Source organism: Plodia interpunctella, chromosome 17 (assembly GCF_027563975.2).
Source record: "Plodia interpunctella isolate USDA-ARS_2022_Savannah chromosome 17, ilPloInte3.2, whole genome shotgun sequence".
NCBI classification, from domain to species: domain Eukaryota; kingdom Metazoa; phylum Arthropoda; class Insecta; order Lepidoptera; family Pyralidae; genus Plodia; species Plodia interpunctella.
In genome coordinates this window covers 1377814-1396570 of record NC_071310.1, presented here as the reverse complement: position 1 = coordinate 1396570, position 18757 = coordinate 1377814, and the positions used below count along the sequence as shown (strand labels likewise).

The following is an 18757-nucleotide window of genomic DNA, read 5'->3' as shown; positions in this document are numbered from 1 at the left end:
TTATTGGTGAAAACTGAGATATTTTTTTACTTTATCGCGAACAGACAGACAAATAGACTTGGCAGAGGACTTTGTTTTATAATATGTAGTGATTTATATGTTATGTTGTTGCGTGCGGCTTCGCCTATGTATCAAATTGACGCGGTAAAATATGAATTTAATGTCAATAACTCATCCGGATGAAATATACTTTTCGGTAAGGATTCGCCGGTAAATAATGATACTGCAGACAGTAATGCTATAAGGAATATTGCGCGTAGGCACTTACCACATAGACAGCGACTGCCCCCAAAGTTCCTTCACGAATGTAGTTCACTTAAATTATGGTCCTTAAACACCTGCAGCCGGCCTGACACACGATAGTTTTACACTCGGTAATGATAGAAGTGGTCCAGTTCAAATATTGAAGCAACGGCGATGCACTTATAAAACAATTAATAGACATTTTTGATGCGCTCGCGACAAGAGCCGGTAACGAACGAAGAATTCCCATTGTTGCCGCTATGGCGTTTAGTCGCGCCGGCAGCACTGCGCATGCGCGACGGCTAACCGCGCATTCCTATTGGCTAGAATTGAATACCATATAAATGGTGTGATTTGACAAATACATCGATAAGGCGCGCGAATTTAAATTCAATTAGAAATAAAACGTTGGAAACGGAACTTCCCATAAAGCCTATGTCACTCTCAACCATTGCAACCATATTGCAACTATCTCAAAATCACATTGCTGCATTTTAACTGAACGAAAGACAAAAAACAAACATTAGGTACATTGGTAATCCTATTAATATTATAAACGCGAAAGTCTGTGGCTGTATGTATGTTTGTTACTCTTTCTACTGGACCGATTGTTATGAGATTTAGCACACGGGTAAAATATATAACCTGGAATAACACATAGGGTAATTTTATTCCGAAATTACCACGGAGCGAAGCCCCGGGGCGCAGCTAATATTAGTATAAATCGAATTAAGGTCCACATAAGCACGTGGCACGTGTAAATTTTTATGAAAATTTATACTTCAGGCATAGACAGGATTCCTGATTTCCATATGGCTTTCACGTCGATTCTCACTAGCAATCATTGATTATACTACTACTGATCCGAGCGTCGTGGATGAAAGAGAAAGAAGCCTTAACCAAAACTTGGACATAAACGGCTATTAAATAATAATTACAGAAAGATGAAAATTATCCCAAAAGGCCTCGAGAATATGTGGTACGGCTGTGGCTCGTGTTGCTCGACTCACGGGGTGACATATAATATTGGAGTGACACATCTGTAATTTGGCTATTTCACAGCTCTCGTGTTAATTGAATATCGTGATAACAAGATAAAAATGTTCACACTTATGTTGGTCTTTTAGAGCTATTTTTAAAAGCTGAAAAGAGGGACGATATTTCCCATTTTTTATGTAATAGGATGGCAAACGAGCAAGCGAAGGTAAAGTGATCATCGTTGTTCAGTAACAACTGTAATACTATTTTGAAGGTTCCAATGTCGTATCGGATCGGGAATATCGCCGCATGAACTTGATCAAGTTTGGTCATACGTGGATTGAAGTTTCTTTTAAAATATACTTACGTAGTTCTGAAAGGAAATTACAAATAGATATAGATAGATATAAAATAATCATTATTGTGAAACTCACACATACACGAATATACACATAAACTAAAACATCACGCACATCACAATAAGCAACGGCTCAAAGTTACGTTAAGTAAAAATTTCCAGCACTGATTTTTAGCTGTTATACCTTATGTGGGTGGCGATAAAATTAAAATTAAATTCTACATTACATTATAAATAAAGTAAATGTTATTAATTTAGGTATTTACTAAAGTTTAACTCGAACCCCAAGTTGAACTATCAAGTTAAAGTTTAGCAAACTCTTGACTGGAGAAAACGTTCAGACGAAAGAAGGAAAGACACCACAAATTTCTTAGTAGTCATGGAGTTATTTTAATGTAACTTTAAAGTATAGATACTTTAAAGTTACATTAAAATAACTCCATAATCCTTATGTACATAGTCGTGCGTATAACAAAAAAAAACATTTCGAAATTACAAATGTATTGCAAAAACACAATTCAGCGAAAACTCGAAAAGTACAATTAAAAAAAACTTCATAACATCGACGGCCATTTGTGACAGACAAGTGATGCCAGAACTCGGGGTAATGACGATGATTTTAATACTCCAACTGGTCTAAAAGGAATATTTTTATTATAAACTGAATTTTAACACAAAGGATAAACATTAAAGAAGATTTTTTGCAAACTACTCGCTGTCTTATGTACGTGTTCAGGGTTTCATATTCAAGTGCTATAACCCTGAAGCCCTGGATCGTAAACCCTCTTGGAAATCAATGACAGGATATAGCGAGGAAAGTTCTATTCAAGAGCGGGAGCCATTACCCGCCTTTTTATCAAAAATTTTATCAATTAAAAAAAATAATAATAAAAAGCTTTGGTAACAAGATCTAAGGACATTTTCGTATTCCGAACAAATATCAATTTTAAAAAATTATATACGAACGAATACCAAAAACTTGAATTTGATAGAACACATTGATAGAACATTTGCTAGAAAAATATATACCTATATTTTATTACAAAGGGTCTCATAATAGAAAGTTTGTTTGTTAATTCAATAACAATATTGTACAGAACTAAACAAAGAGGAGCATTACAGCGGGGAGTGCATCACGATTAACATCGATTTTCAATAAGAGCAAATATAGTGTCCGAACATCGAGTGTAGTGCCCCCACAGTGCCCCAAACAACGGCACATGCTCTCGACCGCACCATGAAAAATTCATAACTGATGACAAAGACTAAAAGTTTTTCGCAGAAGTGTTTTTCTCTCATTTTTCTTTTCACTTAACTATATGGTTAATAGTTACACTATTTAATTACACAAATACTTGCATAGAAATAGTATGGACATTTATGATTTAAACTTTATGTTTAAAATTTTCAATTTGTCACCGTTAATGCGTGAATGGCGTTAAGACCTGCAACGCAATATAGTTTTATATGCAGGTTTTCTTCGATTCTTAATTTAATTTTTACCAATGTTAAAATACCATTTTGACAATTATTACCACCTCGGTGGCGCAGTGGCAAAGTGCTTGCCTGTGAACCGAGAGGTCCCGGGTTGGATCCCCGGTCGGGTCATGATGGAAAATGATCTTTTTCTGATTGACCCGGATCTTGGATGTTTATTTATATGTGTATTTGTTATAAAATCGTTGTTGTATCGTTGAGTTAGTATTCCCATAACACAAGTCTCGAGACTGACTTTGGGGCTAGCTCAATCTGTGTGATTTGTCCTAATATATTTATTTACTACACAGGCATATTAATCCTTATGATTAAAAGTTATTTTATCTTCATTAAATTATCTTGATGATAAAATAACTTTGCTAAAGTGCTATAAACTATAAGGGCGAGTTTCACCGGCAAATTTCACGTTAAAGTTAACTGAAAGTTACTAAATTCTCATCTTTAGAAATGAGAAACGAAAGAGATTAGGTTAAGCAAAAAACATGTCCTTTCTGTACATCACATCACATTTGATCTCGCTGCATGGAGCCTGCGAGACAGCAAATGAAAATGTATGGCCGCCCGGATTCTCTTACGACTGATACCTCTGTATCCTGTGACACTGCTGTTAACAAATAAAAAAGTTTTGTTAGAGGTATGTATATCTGAATGAAGGAAAAATCGAAGCAAGAAGTGGAAAAGGAAAGCCAAGAAGGGCATTCCTAGATGAAATAAAAGAGAAGGCAGAGCTCGTGTCGTGTAGGGAGGTGAAATCAATGGCTGAGGACAGAATTAGATGGAAAATGCTCCACCGACAAGAACAAAGTTCTTAAATTAATTGATGATGAGAGGTATGTACCAGTATGTTATACCGAGGCAATCTTCACATGTCCCCGCTTGCGGTCGGGGTTGTGACGCCACGAAGCCCTGAGAGCGTCTTACAATTTTGTAGAATTAACTGTGATTTTACAACCGACCATCTGCCTGACATCAAACCCCCTTGCGAATGCTATTGCTGCCTATCAGCTGTCTAGGCTACGTGTGCACCGTCAACTTTGACCTGTAAAGAAAGACGCCAACATAATTTTGCCAATACCTCAGCGGCGCTGTGGTTAAAGTCAGAGTAATAGTTACGTCAAAGTAAATTTGTCTGTAGCCGACAACGTCGCATTTTTAAGTTTAATAATTCGTGTATATTTAAAAAATTAAAAATAGGACCAATTCTTGGATTAGTTGTATCCACAGATTACATAATCTACAAAACCGTCTCTTCTAGTCTCTTCATAATTCAAAGCCTGAACACTTTTACAGACACTTTTCCTTCAACTAAGAGAATAAAGTATAAATATTTTTGTTCGATTCAACCATATTATTACTCCGCTCTAGGGCAATGTCGTGAAAATTTTATGATAAAACTCAATACAATAACAGATATGACTCTCTCTCTCTCTCTCATCATTCAGATTCAATCGCGAAAATTCAAACTGATAAATTAAAAATGGTTTATAGGCATTATACGGTTTAATAAAATTTAAATAAAAATTCTAATGGCTCATTGCGACCTCAGGACTAATTTTAAACAGTTTTTATAAAAGGGGATGTCCTTTGACGACCGCGGCGGCGGTAAGGTTCTTGCCACTGAACCGAGAGGTCTCGGGTTCGATCCCCGGTCGGGTCATGATGGAAAATGATCTTTTTCTGATTGGCCTGGGTCTTGAGCGTTTATCTATATATGTATTTGTTATAAAATATAGTATCGTTGAGTTACTAACCCATAACACAAGTCTCGAACTTAATTTGGGGCTAGCTCAATCTGTGTGATTTGTCCTAATATTATATATATATATATATATATATATATATATATATATATATATATATAGTAGTGATAGTTGGAATTGGATTTTGTGAAAGCCAAATAAGCGAGTTATATGTTAGGTGTTTGGCGTACATATGACACATATTTCTAGTATAATTTATTTGTAAAAAAAGCAATCAGTATAAATATTGTCCCCCTGGGCCCAGCCCTGTAAACTCCGCAGCCGATTTTAAATGTTCGCAATAATTTTCCTCGTCACTTTTATTCTCAGTCCGCATTTTTGTGTGGAATTGTTCCTTTTAACCTAACCGATTTAAGGCCACATAGTAAGTTATTAGTGTTACTGTGTGTGAGCGAAATGTTATTTTACATTTTGTGTTACTTCATACAAAATTTGACAGCCAATAAGATTTTACTAAAAACTTAGTTAATAGGTTATTTCAAATATGTATTTTTTTCATTGTTTCATTCATGCCATAAAGAATCACTAAATCGTTGAGTCGTTCCCACGTGTTGAGCTAATCCACCACAAAGTCTTGCTTAGGTACAATATGCATGCCATCTTAACTAAAGCCACGTGTGAAATTTCACGTCCGTGCTATCCAAGTCTTGAGCCGTCCTGGATGCATTATGAGGTCAAGCATAGTATATTAATGCATTGTCATCTAAACTAATGGTGCATTCACAATTTCAGATGAATCGAACGCTGGGAAGTGGATTAAATTTAACTTGGAAGTTTTGAAGCCCACAACTGCAAATACACATTATGGAATTTAGGTATGTAACAGAAGGAATGGTTATAGTAGATGGAATGTTTGTTTTTACAGATGATGAGTGTAGAATATTTACTTTACCTTTATGGCACTTTCCTTGATGAATTTTGAGGCCTCTTTATCCTTGGTTGGGAGCATTCTCTGCACTACACTGCTACACAATATTGTATTATTTTATACTGTTATTGTTATGGGCAATAAATATATTTTGTATTGTATAAATAAAACTTGAAATAACTCACTAATGTAAAAACACTCAAAATTGTTAATTTTAATGTGAGTTAAGTAATGTAAATTGGCCACATATTGCTGGCGCTGTGTGCAGACGGAGTAAAAATATTCAGACTTTTTTTACAATACACACTGTTCCAGTTATTGTACCGTCTAGAGCACAACAATCTGCACAAATTCAATTCAATTCGCCGCAATTCCGCCACGTTTTCCTTGCTCCATCATCTGCTGCGCGCAGGATAATTAACGGTTAACTGTAAAAATTACATATCCAAATAATCCTTGTCCTTACATTCTGACATATTATTTTACATTATTACAAAAGAAGTCCCGATATCGGGTCTGTTTGTTTATATAAACGCGATTAACTCAAAAAACTACCGGACGGATTTTTATTGTAAGATTTTCACCAATAGATGATGTCTGAGAAAAGTTTGTGTATATTTATTATGGTTTCATTCGAGCGAAGCCAGGACGGGCCGCTAGTAGTCGATAAATAGATTTAGGAAAATATTTTTGATATACCTGTATAATATTTTTCATCTCAATTATTTAAAGGTGCGTTCAACAATAAATATCATAAGTAGACAGTTTTACAACCCGACCCGAATGAATAGCCTAAACATAACGCGGAAAAATTAAAAGTTGCCTCGTTATACATAAATCAGGTGAAAATTGGTGCTTTTTGGCGCGAAACAGTAATTCTTGTGTCTGTATTTGTAACACGTTATTTCAGCTACAGGATGTTTTCGAAGAATACAGTTATTTTTAAGGAGGAGGAATTTTTTCTACCTTTTTATTAAAAACGATAATCGAACGAAATCTTTAATCTAATTCACTTATGCTACATACATAATTAAATAAATATATATTTATACTTTTTACTAAGTACATATATTTTAATGTAAATGCACATTTTAATTACTAAATTAATCTAACTCCAATTTCGATGTAACTAGTCTACTTTAAAACATATGACTTATAAAACTGACTTCTGCTGTGATTGTGTAGTGATATCGTTATGGGTTTATAGCCTGAAAATGAAATCATTTTATTATTTATTTATTTTTATAATATACAGCTTGAGATAGCTGAAAAGAGATCGAACCCAATACCTCCATTGAGTCTATCCAGCCAGCATAAGACCACAAAACAATCGTAAACATACTACATTTTAAAGTTGAGTCTTTTTAATAGGTAACATTTGACAATTCCTTAATGACAATATTATTGAAAATGAGTTGATAATATCTCTGAGTGCTGACAGCAGTGTTGAAGATGACAATACTAATGGTTCTGATAGTTCAACTGAATAAATGTTTTTTTTTTTTGTTAAATCGTGTATTTGTTTTCTTCTGCTCTTTAAATTTACGAAAGAAAAATATAATAGGACAGGGATTCGCATGACGATTTTTAATATTCACATATGTTTCAAGTCCGTATCGATTCATTCAATTTAATCGATGTTTTTAAGCAGGTCACCTCACTATGAAGATAAAACTGACAGACGTCAAATGTTACCTATTAAAATGACTGTACTGTAAATATTGATAGTAAAAGAAATATTACATGTGTGTCTGCTTTGTAAATTGTTTGCCATCGGAATGCAGATGCTAGCAACACATCCCTTGCTGTGGTTACGTTAGCTTCTACTTTGTTCATCGTTTACACTCTGCGGTCGCCTTGTCTGTTGCAGCTTCGCAAAATGCATACATATGCATCACCTTAGTGAATATTTCATTAAAATTTGTAGCCATTTTTTGCTTACGGCTTCGCTCGCATGCTTTTAATTCATAGTTCAAAAAATAATAAAAAAAGAATTAATTTAATTAATAAAAAGGACAACCAGTCTAGGGTGGCGCTTCATTTTAACAAACATTAATTAAAAATTAAACACAATATGTAAAAGAATTTAATAGAAGGATTTTCAAAAGTAGTTTTAAAGCATTTGTGACACGTTTTATAAACTTAGTAGCTGGTAAAGCATGATGTTTCTTTATCCAAATAAATTGCTGCTTAAAAACACAGTAACAATTAGTGTAAAATTATCAAGACCCGATCGATGCAAGCACGAAGCACGCATAAGCTTAGTTCCGCACTTGCATGTAGAACATGCAGATCAGGGGGTCGCGTGTTCGGTTCCCGTGCCGTGACCATACGCCCATTTGTCTTGCTATTGTGCGGCCACCGCAATGAATGTGGAGGACACAGATGTACCACTTGAAGGGGCAGAGAGGCAGAGTAAAAACAGAATTATATGGCGAAAACAATACATGAAGCGACAAAGTCGGCAACGCTCGTTTAAGACCCCTTGGTGTTACAGGTGTAGGTACTTAGTAGTAGCCTGGCCACTTCCCATAATACCTGTTTACTTGCTTGTTTAGATAGATAGATAGATAAACTCTTTATTGCACCATTCACAAAGAAGTTATAAGTTACAACAAGATGTTCAAACTTAATGAGTGCAAAGGCGGACTTATCGTTAATGCAATTTCTTCCAGCCAACCTTTGGCTGGAAAGAGAAACAAGTAAACTAAGAGAGTGCTGTAAACTTTAACAGTATTATATAATTTAAATAGACAAAAATTATAATAATAAAAATAGAGATATAGGAGAATATTTTGATATTTTTGATCGAATTTCATCGATCAAAAATTAGGGGTCAATGACTTGAAATGTCCAAACATAGGACACATTACAATACACACAAATCGAGAGCCGGCAATTAAAAAAAAATCATTTTTTAAGTTTGTCTATCTAAAAAAAATAAGTGAAAAACTATTACGATTTGACGAGCTGTTATGACTTTTATGTGTTCATGTCTGAAGCTGCATTGCATTGTAAATGAGTGCGTCTCAAAGGACCGAATGCTCATTCTAACACACTCCGGCCAGAGTGGGGGCAAAATAAGCCTCTCTTTTCGAGATAAATGACAGTAAATAGTTGTACTCGATGAGAAAGCTGAATAGACACTTCTAACACATATATATTTATACGAGGATACACCCGACCTCCGACCGACATAAAGAAATGGAAGAAGGAGAGGACGAAAAAACAGAAGAGAAAAAAGAAGCTTAAAAGTTAAAATTCTGTAACCTCTTTATTCTAACATCACTGGTTTCAATTTTTCTTCGCGATAACATCAAGACACGACACTTTGTGAGGTCCGCGCACAGGAATAGGTACAAAATTGACTCCATTAAGACAGTTTTACAACAGAAAAAGATATTTTGGTCATACTTAATAGCCTCAATTCTCAACTTTTCTTTCATAAGCTAGTCAACAAATAACTATGTGACTGTGAAAACCTCCAATTCAGTCTGTCCAAAAAGGGTAGAAAATTGTTTACGAATAATCGACATTTATTAATATCTAATGCTGTGTAAATGTGAGCTGTGTGTTCTTTCCTTACAAGATCAAGGGCGAAACTTCACATTCTGACGACCTGATAAACAACTATAGTATTCCCAAGGAGAGTTAACTTCAGGCAGGCAGCCGGTCATAAAATCAGTTCGGGATTACGGGCTTCGCGACATCACAGCCCTGAATGAATAACAGAAGCAAAAATGAGAGAGATATATATATTTCTAGATTTAAATTTCTAGTCATGTGAACACAGCGTCCTCATCATATATTTTATTTCAGACAGACTTTGATATAACACTTTACCTACAACTTTTATACTTCTCAAATCTGGGAGCACGGCAGTGGTCCCGCAAGTCGAGCAAAATAAAAGGCACGACCTTACCATCATTTTCTCGAGGCCAATTTCGAACCCTAATAACTTCGTTGTGGATAAAACAGGAAGTCTTCATTTTCAGTAATTAAGCAGGAAATTTTCTGTGTTTATACTATAATAAACACAGAAAATTTCAAATTTCATTCAATTCGAACCGGTAGTAAAATAGTTATAATTTGTTAAAGTTTCTTGATTTTGTCATTCACTCACTCACTCACTGACTGACCGTTCATCGAAATTCTAAGGCTAAGTCGATCTATTTATTTAAAACCTAAAAGATTTTTAATATTGATGTGATAATGACTTACATAATAACTTAAGACAGAAGGTCCCTTAAGTAGGGACTACATAAATTAATCGACTTGGTATTACATGGATCTCACAACGGAACAGTGGAGGCAAATAAACGAAGCTTATCAATTTCCAGACAGGAATATTTTCATAATAACCCAGAAAATGTCTTCCCTCAATTCCAAAGGAAGAAAAGAAAAAGAAACGCGATAAGATGAAAACGGCTTCTCAATACTTCAAAAACTGCGGAATATCAAAAATACGCTTTTGCGACGCTCCCCGCTCTCATAAACCAAAAAATGATAACAAACTGTAATAGACAGGCGAAAATACTTGTAAATTTTCATAGGTTCTGTATAATCTTTCAAAATAATTCCTAAAGAAGAACATTTGAAAATTAAATCCCTCTCTTCTGCCATCAAAAAGTGTTTTCGCCAGCTTTTTAACAGAAATTTTCCTTGTCCTAGTAATATTATAAATGCGAAAGTTTGGATGTATGCATACATCCAAACTTTCCCATTTTGTTACTCTTTCAAGCAAAATCTACTAGACGTTATGGTATTCTTATGGAATTTGGTACACGGATAGAATATAATCTAAAATAACACATATATCAAAAAAATCCCACGGGAGCTAAGCCCCGAGGCTCCGCTCCGTTTTTAATAATTGCATTTAATTGTACTTTCTGAATCATTATGTAATGGACATATAGGTATGTAACATGTAATGTAATTAATTAATAATGAAGTGCAATCATAACTTTACTAAACTACTTAAGTTGATTACAAATGAGATTAGATAAGATAATGACGAAATTGAAATGCATTTAATTAGGCATTTTAGTTAAAAAAGAAAAAAAAGCTATTTAATATTTTGATATTTTTGATCATCGATCAAGATCTACAAAAAAATTGTGGTCAATGACCTGAAACCCCCAAAAATAGACACAATACGATAGCCGCACATAAATCGAGAGCCGGCAATATTTAATATTCGTTAAGGCGATCCGTCATCCGCCATTTATTATAACGCTACGTTTTCCCGCCAAAGTCGTCACACCTGAAATGTTATGAACAAGAGAATTTATTGCCAAGTCTTTATGAGCGAGTGCTGTTCCGTTCCACCTGAGATCGAGACTTTCAAACATAGCTTTGAAAAATAAACATTCTTTTCTTTTTTGCCAAGCCCTTATTTCATTTTGTACACCTCTGACGTTTAAATTTTATGTTATTTTTCAAAAATACGAGTTCTAGATGGAGAACTAAATATAATATTATCAATATACTTATATTTTCGTATGTATTTAAGAAATTCCTACGTGAGCCTCCTCCTCTCGTCACAAGGTATATTTTGGTGTAATATAACGTGTTAGCTTCTGCCCGCAGGTCCGCCCGCGTGAAATTCTCATGGGTACATTTATTTTTCTGGAATGAAGGGATGTATATCCTTCCATATGTAAAAAAAATATTAAAGAATATTGGCTAAATATATAATCCGTGAAGAGATAACAATAAACTTACTTTCGCATGAATAAATATTTGAGTACCCTATGTCACAGTATCAAGAATCGATTTTCAATTTCATTTCAAACTAGCGGCCTGTCCCAGCTTCGCTCGCATAGAAACATAATAAATTATACATCTAAACCTTCCTCAGGAATCACACTAGGTATCTATTGGTGAAAACAGCATGAAATTTGATTTTGAGTTTATCGCAAACAGACAGACAGACGCAGCAGAGGACTTTGTTTTGTTATATGTAAGTATTATTAATTTTTCGAAAATTATAATATAAATAGAATATTCTCTGCAATTCACAAGCTGCAAGTGGGCACAAGGCACACCCATATCGGAGTCGTAGGCACCTTCTCGGAACTTACAAACCAGCATCAAATCAAACATTTTTCACGCAATCCATCCGGAACGCATATGATAAAGTGGATTTATTGCGACGCATCTCCGGAGGGTTTGATGGAGGACCTCGAAGTAGGGCCCGTAGGGCTGTCACTGGCGCGAAAATGTTCAGCTTCAAGTGAAATTATACCCATCGAGTTTAACTGTGAGCGATCATGACTCGATACCGACTGCGACTTTTTGTTTTTGTGGAATAATAGTATTCTCCGTTTAAATTATATATCCCCGGTTATGTGTATGCATACATATAGCCGATGAAACAAGCAAGATTCAGAGATATAAGAACTTTGATAGTCTTTGTATTTCAAATTGACTCGTTATTATAAGTATTTTTTCTTTAACTTTTTTCTTTTATATGTTAAGAACAATTCTTAGATAAATATTATACATGTTATTATTTGTAAAACGTCAGCCTCTTTACAAAAATAGCCTAATTAATCCGAAGCATTTGGATTTCGTAGCTTTTTTTGGTAAAAAAAAAAGGTTTCAAAGCATGCCTGTCAGTTAGAATGAGCTGGCGTACTAAAATCAATCAGTCAATTTTTTTTAGCTTTTATCGTTCCTCATGGCTGGACAATAAAAAATATTTAAATAAAAACGTATGATATGCTATAATATAATAATAATAAGCCATATAATTTGTAAAAAATAATAACTATTAAATTTTCTAGAAAAGTATTTATTTGACCAATGCAAATGGTCAAATAAATACTTTTCTAGAAAATTTAATAGTTCAGTGGATCACGTGTGCTGGTCGTAATGTGAGGTGTCACGTGTCTGGACTCTGTCAGGCTCGCGTGAGCGCTATTCTGGTGGCTTTTGCCAAACTTTGTAAGAATCCTTTCCCTTACTGCACATTCTGTGCTCCGGGGAATAATAAATCACTTCACTATCAACATGCTTGAGACTAAATCCAAGATAATATATAAAAATAAAGTGTGTCTATTATCAAACGCAAAACCTCCTAAAGACTACTTGGGTACATCAATACAAGCAACTACAAATTCTACGACTTTTCGTGATTCGTAGTTTTTTTTTTAATATAAAAAAAATACAATCTAATTTGCGATTCTACACATCTTAACTCTATGTAATAGCCAAGCAACACGAGACAGTACAGCGGCGTTATGTAGCGGAATCGAACATAGAGTTAACGTTTTATAGAAACGACATTAAAACTAAAAAGAGGAAAATTTTTGTATTTTTTTCGTTTAGACAAAAGTCGTAGAACAATAGATATTAATCTCCCTGCGTCTTTGGAAGGTTATGCGTTAGATACCAGGAACCCTATATATTGTTTTATAATTAGAAAGTTTGAGCAATGAGCAAGTAGTGCGTAATAACTTAAGATTAATTCTATGCTTTTAATTACGGACATTTTTCCGAACCGATTTTGTCAATATTACGTCAAATTTTCTATTTTGATTATCGAAATTTAAATTTTCGTCCTTTTTTTTTAAATCAATTACTTTTGTGTATGGTAATGCCCAAATAGTATTTCATAGCTTTCCGTGTGTATGTTGTCGTACAAAGTGCGTCTCAACAGCATTCCCAACGTACATCAGGCCGAATCATCAAAATTTAAAAGTTAATTTACCTTTACCGTGGTTGCTTTGTAGCGACACCGCCATACATGTAACCAAAATAATTCGCGAGGAAGAGAATGCGATACTTTCGTATTAATTTGCAATCTACGTGCTAATATGTCCCTACTTTCCCCTGTTACCAGCCCTACATTGCACAAAATGTGTACAGAATATAAACACAACAAACTATTACGAGTGTCGCGAAAAACCGCGGCGAAGATTAATAGTGGCCGGAGATACCCCGAGCTGTACCTACACGAGTACAGACACGTGTCCTTGGCCCGCGCCCGGCCGTGCGTAAGCTTCCGATCAATTTCGCGGCGCTGTTACATGTGAAGGGTTTTTCTGGATGAAAATCTTTTACATGCTTCCATACTAATATTTAAATCTGTCTATCTTTCTGTCTATCATGCTTTTACGGCTAAATTGGACCGATTTTGATGACATTTGGAATAGATATAGTCAATGACCTGTGGTCAAATATTGAATACCGCGGACAGAGCTGCGGGCAATAGATATGGCATATTTTCACCCGAGTAGACCTTGGTACAAATCGACAGCACATCAACCTACTAAATTCATTGCAAACTCGTCGTCATTAACCCACCATAGAGGTTCATGCAGGGTAGCTGTGATAGGTAGATGTGCTGTTGACTGTACAAAGGTTATCTGCATGGATATCTCACCCATCAATTTCAGCTCCGGCAAAAGACTGCTTAAAAATAACCTTTTCGTTTTGAATATTTAGTATAATGGTTTTACGAGTGGCTGCCTGCCTCACGTCTACCTTCTTTGGTAATTCTGCAGCCAAGGGAGGTTATGGCCTATTGTTTATGGAAAGTGGAATATTTCATTGGGAAATGTATGGAATTTTAGGGAGATATCCAGTAAAATTTTGGCCATTATATTGACAGATAAATAATTCAAAAGTAGCCAAAACTGCATCAAAGCGCAGCCTATAATATAGAATAGGACCATGTGGTCCATGTGGTCCTAAACTAGAGTGTATTGTGCTAGTGATAATGGTTAATTTAATGGCCAACATTTTACGGAATAACTCTCTATAAGTCCATACATGTCATTCCACAGAAATACAAAATATTCACACACTGCTTCGAACGACTGCGCTTGAAAATGAACAGCAATTTACGGCTTCAATCAATTCCACTCTCCACCAAGCAACGGCCGAAAGAACTGAAAATTCGGACGCTAAATCCTCGTTTGAAAGAAGTTCATATTTCACGACGATATTTCCCGAAAATCCGCCGGTGAATCAAAGAGCCCACCTGGCCAATGACAAACATTTTCCAACTAAACAAGTGCCATTAATCCAGACGATTTTCCAAACTGGCGTTATAGCACAGATTAAATATAGTGCGAAAGTATAGATGGCTTAACGACTGTCCAACGAAAGTGAGACACGAGCTTCTGAGCAATTATACTATGACTATTAATTGTAATTAGAAGCCGCGTATGTACCTCTCTATCTCAGGTACATTGGGTGACATAGTATTGTTTGGTGTAAACGCATCATAGTTGTTAAAAACTAAAACAAAAGTTATAAATTTTGACTTTATTATAACTTCATATAACATTAATCAACAATTCATAACACTGATTGTTGTAAAACCCACTAAGTGAATAGAATATAGGTACCCCTCATGGGGTAAGGCAGTTAATATACCAAATTTTTGAGTGACTCCCCGTTATAGACTTTAAATAGCGTCTAAAATGCCGCTCGTAAATGGTTACTCGCGTTCCAAATTCGAATATTAGATATTTGCACGTTTTAGACGCATGTTTTTGTCAAACGATAACCATATTTTTGATACTTTTCCCGTTACGTAAAATTCGATAAGTTTAACGCAATTTTGTTGGAATATGGAATGGATCAATTTAGCAAAATGTATTTGTGTTTCCTATCTTAATAGTCGTATTCTACATATTGTTGTTGTTGTTTTATGAAATGAACACACACAACGATTTTCATGGTACAACTAACGGAATGTTTGCCATTGCCTGCTACGTTTCACACACCATGTGTGTGTGCGTAAATTTGTATCTAAACGCTATATGTTTAGATTTTTATTTTATTTTCGTGAACCAGTTTAAAAGCAAAGTCAAAATAAACAATATTTTTTAAAAGGTAATTATTTTTTTACAAACATGCACACCATCTATCATCAATATAAAACCTTAGTGACGTACTAATAACATTTGTGCCAATTGTTTTTAAACAACAACACTTGCAGACTAATTAAATCACATTCGAAATCGAATTTAGCTGCCGACATCATTCAAATAAGTGTAACATTTTAAGCGTTCCAGTTTTTATTCGACCAAACACACTTAAATGTCTCGGCTTTCATACGACTAAAAGACACTTACGCCAATTGAATCGCACAAAAGAATCTTTTTGTGTCCAAAGTGCTGCCATTTCATTAATTGAAGAACGTTTTAGACATTTTTCTCGCGTGCAACACCTGATAAATTATATTTTACGTTTTCCCTCCAAAAGATAAACGTCGTGGCTCATTCTTGAGTTTTACAATGGTCTCTTAAACGGACACTTAAATTATTCAGACGTGAAAAAAGGGCTTTTATTTATTTCGTATCTTTTATAAAGTTCAGCTCGGTAACTCTCACTATCTCTTTGGAAAGTTCGGTCGAATTTATTGAAGTTGAAACGAAGAATTGATCGGACAGACTTGATTTTGTATATGGTTATAACATCGATATGTATTACTGCTAAACCCCGAAGTCATATAATGTATGTATAAATTACGGTTTACCCGAGCGAAGCCAGGACTGGCCGCTAGTCTATTACAAGGAGCATCGTCGCTTGTAAGGTATGAAAACATAAATTTACTTTGTACTGTCTATTATCTGATGAACATCAATTCGTTTGTTTACAATCAGCAAAAACACAGTAAAATACGAGTATAAACGTGGTTTTGTTGGTAATTGGATTTCGTGGAAAATCTCTGGTCAGACATGATTAATCTGCGTTACACGACCAATATTCGTGTATAATTTCGTATAGAATTTTTAATACACTTTTTTAGCAGCACAAAACAAAGTTTCCATACCAAGACAAATAGACCTGCAGATTGACCATGTTATTCATAAAAAAGGTATAGCATACTGTATGTTTTGTCAATATCGCACTTTACGAGACAAAACGTACTTTAGCTTAAAGTATACCGTATTTTTTTATTAATAACAGAATAGACATGTAAAGAGACTGCAATTAATGTAATAGAAATTCGATATAATTATTAATACGTTTGTATATTTTTCGAGACTAAATAGATCCCAAACACCATAAAAATGTATATAAAATATTCGTGCACATACATTTTTAGACAATAATAATATCTTGATATTTATTTATTTTATTTATTCAAACTTTATTTACCAAAATTGGTACAGTGGGCATCGATATGTGGATGACTAGAATTGCATGTTCGAATTCCGAGGCAAACCACTATTACGCAACAACCCCTTGTTCTAGCATAATTACTAAGAGTCAAACAAAAATAAACCTTATCGTCTTTACTTTAAGATCATTTACTAACACATCGAACAGATCATAAAGTTCAAGAACGTTATGTTAAAATGTTTTTTGATTTTAGAACGCTGATTAGGCATAAATGTCACATTTGTGAATTTACTCTGGAAATTACGCACTTTGTGTGCTAAAATCATAGAGCAATACGGGTCTTCCGTACGGTAGACCGTGTAGCTCTATGGCTAAAATACATTGTTTTGTCCTTAGTATCAACCCTACTTAGAGGTCGAATTTCTAATATATATAATTAAAGCTAAAACTTTAGTTTGCAAGTTTACTATACAAGAAATAAATAAGTACTGATATTACTATACCTATAGAACAAAGCGAGTACCGACTGTATCCAATATGGTAGGTTAGTATTATGTAACATTTAGGAAAATTATACTTTCTATTCAAAATTTGACGTGAAACAGTGGTAGGCTGCACCACGCCATATATTGTAGACTGGAGCCACGAGCAGTCAGGACATGACATAATGTGATAATGATTGTATACGTAACAAATATACAGAATCACGTATTTATCCCGATGAACAGAGCCACGAGCTTCGAAACTCGATGCCGATCGTTTAGCTGTGAAGAGCTTATTGGTGGTATTGAGATTAAGAATGATTTGCACCAGTCAACTTTAACGTTAACTTTCACCAGCGCATCAAATCAACGTCAAAGTTAAAGTCAACGTTAAAGTTAAAGTCAACGTCAAAGTTAACTGGTGCAACACACGTGCTCATCCTAAATAGAGATAGGTTGCTGTAGCGTAATCTCCAGTTGATATAGCTCTTTTCCTTGATTGAATTTTACAATCTGTGCGGGAGGGAATGCAGGTAGCACATTCTTTTATTCGCTCCAGCCTAAGAGATATGGAAGCCTGATATTTATAAAAACAAAATAGGTAATCCAGCCAGTATTGTCCTCTCCATTTGTATTGGCTTATCGGCGCGTCTGTCAGGGCCGCCCGTAAATAACCAGAGATCACTTCTATATATAATGATAAATGTTTAAATAAATATCATCTGGAATATCTGACCTAAACACGGACATTCCGATTTATTGTACGATTCTTTTTTTTTTTACTGATTGCAAAAATTGAGATTTTATGGCGATATGATGTTACTGAATAAATCAATATAATTTTTTCGTTTTTGCTTCTTAGAAAATCATACGCAAATAATCTTCTTCTTCTATACATATAAAAAAAAAATTAATAGGATATGCCTGTAAATATAAAAAAGGCAAAATAATTATTAGGGAGTTATTATTTGGACCAATAACCTCCTACGTACAGACAAAACGTTTTTTTTGCCTGTCTGACGTTTGTTCGCGCATCACGCAAAAGCTACTATATACAATTTGATGTATAGCGGTTGGTCTAACTTAAAATCTAGTATAGGTTTCATCGCGATACGTTGCTTAGGACCCGAGATATTGACAATGATTTACAAACGGACGCGCGAATTAAACACGATATATAATCCGAAAATACGATAATACAGACAAGCACACACGATAAGTACACAGAGCTACACGGTAGGCAATGAACCGAGGCGTTAAGCAAACAGACGTGCGTGTACCGCCGGCATACTGTATTAGAGGAATGTTTGTTCCGGGGTAAACCTCGTTTTGTACTATTTTATACGAACGTATAAGAAACAGTAGATAAAAGATAAAGAATCTTTATCCTAAGTAATATTATAAATGCGAAAGTAATTTTGTTCGTTTGTTTGTTACCTCTTCACGCTCCATCTACTCAACCAATCTTCTTGAAATTTACATATAT

General features: G+C 34.8%; 1 protein-coding gene across 1 annotated transcript in view; it reads right to left on the bottom strand.

Moving 5' to 3' along the window:
- Nucleotides 1-485, bottom strand: part of side-VII (sidestep VII) — a 296254-nt gene extending 295769 nt beyond the window's left edge. The window contains exon 1 of the mRNA XM_053757663.2: nucleotides 269-485. The gene's annotated coding sequence lies outside the window, so the exon portion shown is untranslated. The remainder of the gene's footprint in view (nucleotides 1-268) is intronic.
- Nucleotides 486-18757: the final 18272 nt, after the last annotated feature.